The following is an 8091-nucleotide window of genomic DNA, read 5'->3' as shown; positions in this document are numbered from 1 at the left end:
CAGGTCAACTTTTTTTCTCCTTTTTCCCTCCCTCAACAAACTACTTAAAAAATAGAATAAAATTCTGATAAAACTCAATATGCCAGATGAATATTAGTCTGATCCCCCATCAGAATGATAAAGGAGGTTTACTCTACAATTATATTACATATTTATAAGAAAAACTTTGAAAGTGGTTTCTTTTACAATGATGGATGTCTGAACACTAACCATAAAAAATCATAAAAAAATTAAGCATCTTTGTTTAGCTGCTGCTAAGAACATATGCATGATGTACAGTATTTCAATTCAGGGGACACATTTCTACCTCTCGAGCAAACTTTGCACACAAATCAGTTGAAACTCCTCCGAGTGGTACATATTCTGCAACATTTTACCAAGTGTCAGGGCATTAATACTTCTTTTAAAAAAATTTTTTAATGTTTATTTATTTTTTGAGAGAGAGAGACAGTGTGTGAGCAGTGGAGGGGCAGAGAGAGAGAGGGAGACACAGAATCCGAAGCAGGCTCCAGGCTCCAAGCTGTCAGCACAGAGCCCGATGCGGGGCTCGAACTCACCAGCTGTGAGATCATGACCTGAGCCGAAGTCAGACGCTCAACAGACTGAGCCACCCAGGCGCCCCGGCATTAATACTTTTATACCCGTTGTCTTAACTGGGCCATATGGCAATATCTGCAGTCACTGTGGGTTGTTACCACTGAAGGGGTGCTACCAGTTTCTAGTGGGCAGGGTGTAGCAATGCTGCTAAGCTGAACAGAATTGTTCAGTCCAAAATATTAACAGTTCTGAGGGTGAGAAACCCTGATTTATATAATTTTTTTCCCCGTCTTGTTACTTAGGTTCTATCTACCCTTCCAGGTAATTTGATTGCTTTGATTTCTAGATTTTTAAACATTGGGGTATTAGACTACAAAATGGCTAATGACTGTCAACATTTAAACGATTTCTTTCTAGTTTTAGAATTTTAACCCTAGATTTATGGTCACTTTATCTGAGAGATTCCTTTGTGAAACAAATGTTTGCTGAGTGTCTAAAGAGTCCTAGGCACTGTCGCAGGCACTGAGAGTACAGAATAGAGGAAACGTGGTCTCTGTGAAAGAGAAAAAGCCCCCACACCTCAGGAAGCAGGAAACCCAGACAGGTGACAGCACTGGCGAGCATTAAGATTAATGAGTACACACTCAAGTCCAAATCCTAGTCAACCATTGCCTTCTATCTATTCATCAGACCCAAACCACAGTCCTGCTTCCTGGTCTTTGCACCTTCTAGCTCTTTCGCTGGACGAATATCCTTTCTTCCCATCTCTCCTCTGCTGGGTCTTTTGCGCCATTCAGGTCTCCGTTCCAATGTCACCTCTTCCCAGAGATATTCCTGTTTATCCTAGCTTCTATCTCCTCTAAGCTTTCTGTGTCTCATTGCCCCGTTCCATATTCCTGCTCTAAAATTCTAGTGTTTGTCTCTCCAATGGTGACTTTTTATGACTTTTGGAAAAACGGCCCACAGTACTTCAAGGCCTTGGATGATGTAACATCTGAAGACATGGGTGGTCTTACTTGAAGCCCTCCTGCCTTCCTTCTTTCTCCCTTCTAGCCACACTGGTCTTGCTGTGCTCCTTCATCAGAGCATGCTGCCTCCCACAGCAGTAAAAGGCACACCACAGGGAATAGAGTCAAATGATATTGTAATAGCATCTTGCGGTGACTGATGGTAGCTACACTTGTGGGGAGTATAGCATAGTGTGCGGAGATGGGCAATCACTATGTCGTATACCTGAAACTTACGTGACCTTCTGCATCAACTGTATTCGAATAAATAAATTGAAAAAAAGAAAAACATACCGTCTTTGAGCATTTGCCTAAAATTCTTCCCACCTCCCCCTGGCAGGTAACTATTCATTCTTGAGCAGTTATCTTTCTTTTCTTTTCTTTTTAAAGTCTATTTACTTTCAGAAAGAGACACAGCATGAGCGGAGGAGGGGCAGAGAGAGGGGACACACAGAATCCGAAGCAGGCTCCAGGCTCCCAGCTGTCAGCATGGAGCCCGATGTGGGGCTTGAACTCATGAGCCGTGAGATCACGATCTGAGCCAAAGTTGGACGCTTAACCGACTGAGCCACCCAGGCGCCCTGAGCAGTTATCTTTAAATGTGACTTCTTCCACTATCCACCAAGGGCTGCCTTCCATGTTTCTCCCCACTTATTACATTTTAATTATTGGCTTCTTTTGGCTGCCTTCTCTTTTAGCCGCAAGCCCTATCAAGGCAGAACCCCAGTTCTTAGGCTATGTGCTCAACAGATGCACACTGATTAACTTCCTCCATCCAGCATCATAAAACGGGTTTTGAAAAATTAAATCTAATAGAATATTTAACAACACTTACCTTGTCTGCTTTGCTCAAGGAATACTAACTTTAGGCACACACCTCCACGGTGTTTCCACAGATTACATGCGGACTAAATATTAATTCTGCAACATTAACAAAACTGTGAAAAAGGTCCTTTGCTAAGAGAATCACTTCCGGAGAATAGAACTCAATGAGAGAAAGAAAAAAAAAAGACAAAAAGAGAAAGCGAGCATGCACACATGGTCATAATCTCACTGAATTGAAGCAGGAGCCCATAACTGAACTTTCTAAGGCTAGTGACACACACGCCCCATGGGGAAAAATGCAAACACTAAAAGCCTCTGCGCTCTTGTGAGGTCCTGATGATGTGATTTATGGGTAGTGTAACTATCCAGTCCCTCAACATCCTCCCAGTACAAAATATTGCCTCCCACAGCAATCCAGACCAATTCCTGGAGAAGCCAAAGCAGGCTGTGTCTTGTCCTTGAGGATATTAGTTGCAGAACGATTTTTGCAAAGCGCGCCGTGAAGCTCACATTGATCTGCCGGCAGCATTTGAATCTGCAAGCAGAAACGAACTTTGGCTTTTCTTGAACGTATTGACATCCCGCACTGTTCTGCTCTTCATTTTTATCTGAACGCCAGAAAGAAAATGTTGGAGGAGGTGTGGAGAGTGTTCTCTTTCTAATTCTTTATTTAATAAAACTTCCATCACAGCTCTTTTTACTCGTTTGCACCTCTCCATGAAAACCATCATCCTAAACACCCCCGAGTGAAACTTAATTAATCTATAATCTGGATTTAGGAACTTTATAGTCTGCATTTGGAATTGGACATTTGTTTGTGTACCCGAGTTACCATTGTTTGAAGTCATTGCAACTGGAAAAGAGAGAAAATAACACCGTTTCGAGGCCAGTCAACCCGCGCAGTTCTCAAGAGGATCCACGCTAATTTCTTATTCTTTGGTGCATCAATATTCCCACACTGTTGCCTTGGGGAAGGTCTGGGAAGCTGGTCAGAGCAAATCACCGCATCTGACCTAAGCCAAACAGATTTGATAGAAGGGTTCATCTGGCTTAGAGATATTTATAAACTAGAATAAAATGTTGATCTAGGAGAGTCCTTAGAGATTGTATTCTGCATGCCCTTATTACAGTGAAACGGAGCTCCAGAGATTGAAAGCGATGCAAATAAGTGACATAGACACTCCTAAGGCTGCAAGTTTCTTCTTGTGGGTGACACTGTCACACATCCCGCCCCCTCCAGTGTAGCCCCTGTCTCCTTAGGGGATTTCTCTAACAGCTTTCTAAATGGTATCGTCTGTACCAAACTTTTGTTCCTTCCCTACAGTACCAAGAGTGGTGTTAAAGATAAGTCAACTTGTTTCTTGCAACCGTGTCTCAATGCACAAAAAAACAAAAACAAAAATGAAGCAAGCTCTTGTCAACACTACAAGATCACATATGATATGGCCCCTTCCTTTCTGCAATTACACAGTTTTTCCCTGACTAACCCTGCTTCAGCCCTACTTGCTCGGTTCTTCAAAGATATCCAGACTGCACTTAACTCAGGGCCTTTGCACTTCTTTTGCCCTCTGTTGGGAATGCTCTTCTCTTTCTCCTTTGCCTAGTTGAATTCTTTTTACTCTGTATCTCAACTTAGATCTCACTTCCTTTTACAAGCCTTGCTATAGGAAAATAAGGCTGCCTTAATTAGTAATATTTCTATTTCTCTTGGTCTCTCTCTTTCCTTCATAGCATGTAGCAAAATTTGTTATTATTTTGCCATCACATAGTTTTACCCCCTTCCCCCAATTAAAATATAACCCCTGTCCTGAGCAAAGAGCAAAGGACAGAGCAGGCACTCAGTTCATCCTTGTAAGATAAAAGCATGAATGGGACTTGAATCCAAAGCTCTCACCTCCCAACCCAGTGCATATCCAACTGTGGGAAGCTGAAAGTATTAAAATAAAGGCTATTTTCATACGTTACCAGTTTCAGCCACTACCAACTCATTGTTTAGCTTGATGTCAAGTTTAGCTCTGTTTCAAAAACATTCACCACGTTCTTACTGTACACAAAAACTAAAGCTACCACAAGTTTTTTACTGCGAGTCTTCTGAGTTTTAAAGTCTGAAGGGGTCCTAAAGGTTGTATTTGGAATCTCTTGTTTCATAGATGAGGAAACTACAGCGAAAAGGGATGCATTCCCATAAGTGTCACAAAAAAACGGCTGCTTAGGTTTTTAGTTCAACACGTAGTCTGTTTTTTAATCCAGAATCCCCCCAAATAGAATGAAGGTACCATTTGCCCAACTTGCATGGAATTATTAGGGTCCATTTACTACACCAAATAGTCATATACTTACCGATCGCCAATTGTTTGTGTCCTTGTCGTATGCCAAGTCCTGTGTTTTATGTTTAATGGGCTTGATCTGACTAGACCCCCATGCTTTCTGTTACTTTATCATAGTCACTGAAGAGATGAGGAAACCGAGGTTTAGCAAGCAAAGCAGGTCCCCAAGCAGGAGAACAATCGGAGGCCATATTGGTGCCAAAGCAGAAGGTTTCAAGCCCCCCTCTTCCCTCCCTCTTTGAAGGGCACTCCAGTGGCACCTGGGAGCTGACACGGGTTTCCAAAGTCCTGTGCTTTATTACAAAAAAGCAGCTTTTCACCTGGTGAGAATAAGGCTCTTTTCACGGAAAGTGATTTTTATCCTTGGCAGAAAGCGAATGCAATACAAAGCCGTATTTCACTGTGCTCAGAGCTTGGATCTCCTCATACATCTCCATAAGTCAATAGGATTGGGGAAAGAGAATTTTCCCCTGGGCATCTACTTAGAGTTACAGAGTGCAAAGAGCTATATACTTGGAAATCATTTAGCCACATTTCCATCATTTGAGTAAAACCCTCTGGCTGGCATCACATCCCCAATTCTGAGGTGAATAAGCTTATTGTATACATTTATACACACACACACACACACACACACACACACACAAGTATAAGAGTAAAATCTACTATGGAAAGTGACAAAATACTGGTAAGTATAATCCTCCACCCCAACTTCTCAACTCTTAACCCTTTGGAAGCTGTCAAGTATTTGCCAAAAACACCTTGTCTCTGACAGACATCAGGCACTCTTTCTTGTCAAGGCTTGGATTCTCTCTCACCCAAGTTTTTTTTTTTTAAGGAATATATCACTTTTATTCCCTTTTAGATCTTAGAAATCAGTTCTTTTTCCTGCCCATAATCCATTCTTTCTTCTTGAAATAATACCCTGATTTTATTAGAGATATCGTCTTTATAGATCAAAATATAGATCAAAATTCATATAGATCATATGATTCATATAGATCAAAAATCAATGCTTTTAAGAAGTCTTCAATAAAAACAATATTTTCTGTTCTTTTCTCATCATTCTGAGCTCATTTTCTAAATGGCTCATATAAGCTAAATGGCTCCCATGTGCTTCCCTAATGAATTTTGATTGAGGGTTGACTTTCCTCCACTGTTTAATCTATGATATGTCCCACAGCTGCTGGTGGGTTAGTCTACCACACCTCCCAGGAAATAGTTACTTTTGACCTTTCCACTAGAACCTTCACCCAAAGGATCAACACCAATGTTAGAAGCTCCACGCCAAGTAGAAGCCTACTTGTGGTTGAATCATTTGGCAGTTCCAGATTGCATTTTCATACTTGGCCCACAGATAGCCCTGACCTCTTGAAAAACCCTTGGTACCAACAGGAGTCAAGTTCCAAATGATTGTACTGACGGGGAAATCAGTGCTGCATGAAAACACTAAGACACTTGTATATACACTGAGCATTGTCTAACTTTCCACATACAGTAACACTAAATACTTCCTAATTCCAAGTACAGACAATGTTAGAAATGTTGGAATGGTCTCTCCTCTTCTTCCTAAATACAAACACACCAAATGTGGGGCGCCTGGGTGGCTCAGTTGGTTGAGCCTCCAACATTGGCTCAGGTCATGATCTCATGGTTCATGGGTTCGAGCCCCATGTCAGGCTCTGTGCTGACAGCTCAGACTCTGGTGTTTGCTTTGGATTCTGTCTCTCTCTCTGCCCCTCCCCCGCTTGCTCGCTTCCTTGCTCTCTCTCTCTTTCTCTCTCCAAAATAAATAAACATTAAAAACCCACACCAAATGTGACAACAATCACCTCAAAATATTAACCACTTACATCTGAACTCCTGTGTTCTGATGCTTGCTAACCCTCCACTGAGGCCATCCACAAACCCATCTAGGCACCTACTACTTTCAAACTTCCTTTAACCAGGGGTTTAGAGAGGTTACCTTAGAAAGCAATAGAGAATAGACTGAAATCCACTTCTGCTGGAATCTAGAAGTCTTGGAGCCACTTCACTTCTGTACCACAACAGAGGGGAAGAATACATTTGGATGTGGTTCCTGGAAACCTTTTAGCACTGGGGAAGGGCATCAGACTTCCCAGAGTTGAGATGGGAACTATTTCACCAAATGAAGATCTGAGCGAACAGGTTCTGGCAAGGCCTTTGGTTTTGTTAAAAATCGGTGACCTCTAAAATCACTAGAAACGAGTGGACCCCTGTCTTGAAGTTTCCCAATGCGTAATCCCAGAGTCTGCCTCACGGTCATCTCCAGGAACACTGATAAAAAGGAGAATCCCCAGCCTCATCCTCATCCTACACTTACAGAATCCGAATCTGTATTTCAATAAGACCCCCAAGTGGTGCAAATGCACACCCAGATTTGCAATCAACTGGTCTGGGCCAAGCTATCAGTGTGTGGTCCTTAGAAGAGCCGCATAAGCATCAATGAGAACAAGGCTGGCAGATGTGGAAGAAAAAAAGAAAGGAAGGGGGAAGGGAAGGAGGGAGGGAGGAAAGTGGAAGGGAAGGAAAGCAAGGGAGGAAGAAATATTCACATTCGCTGGAAACTTTCACATGCCTGGTGTAATGGGAGATTAGAATTAATGTTAGTTCAGTCAGGCAAGACAGCTTAGGGTAATGAGTTAGTGTCAGCCACTCTGAAAGTTTACATCTTTTTCAATTATCATGATTACTCAACTGACTGGTTTCTTTCTAACAGCAGGAAAGGGCAAGGAGCAAGCCAGAGAAGCAACAATAGCAGCCCCTACAGCATATGCATAAGGAAAGCAGAGTAGAAATGTCAACCAGGTAAGAGGTGGGTATTTTTAGGTTTCTGGAAGAAAACCACCCTTCGACCCTCTTCTCCCACCCATCAGGGTGTCTGGCCACTGGCCACTGTTCATTCTTTTCCTTTCTATCCCTTTCACCTTTCATTTCCTTCGCCCTATTTTCTCCCAGTGTGGGGGAACAATGATGATAATGGCCATCAAAGCGAGGTCAAGTAGCAGAGGAAGAAAATGCCTCAGGAGCTCTAATATTTAGCTGACAATTGAACTGCCCACCCCCCCACCCTCAACTTGTCAGCACCACAGTGCACTGAGTCACCGGGGCCAGGCAGTTTTGGTCTCTGGTTTGGATGTGCTAAACCTCCAAATGTCAAAGTTAAGGCAACACCTTAAAATATATCTCTGCTTGTTGAAACTGAAATGGCGTTTTCTCCCCTCTTATTTTCTTATGTTCCTGACCCGGCTGTCCTTTTTTTAGAACATTGTCTTTCGGTGCCAAAACTTTAGGCATCTTCTCGAAATAAGAAGGACACGTAATGGCTGTCAAAGACTTCAGAACTTTATTTTTGGAGCTGGTGTCATAAAAGA

The 8091-nt window shown here is 42.3% G+C and overlaps 1 protein-coding gene across 3 annotated transcripts in view; it reads right to left on the bottom strand.

The window, feature by feature from the left end:
- The window catches only part of TAFA1 (TAFA chemokine like family member 1), a 505935-nt gene that overhangs the window by 244964 nt on the left and 252880 nt on the right, over positions 1–8091 (bottom strand). The window lies entirely within an intron of this gene.

Source organism: Panthera pardus, unplaced genomic scaffold (genome assembly GCF_024362965.1).
Source record: "Panthera pardus isolate Hobbes unplaced genomic scaffold, ASM2436296v1 HiC_scaffold_8, whole genome shotgun sequence".
In the NCBI taxonomy this organism is placed as follows: domain Eukaryota; kingdom Metazoa; phylum Chordata; class Mammalia; order Carnivora; family Felidae; genus Panthera; species Panthera pardus.
This window is presented reverse-complemented; position numbering and strand designations above follow the sequence as displayed.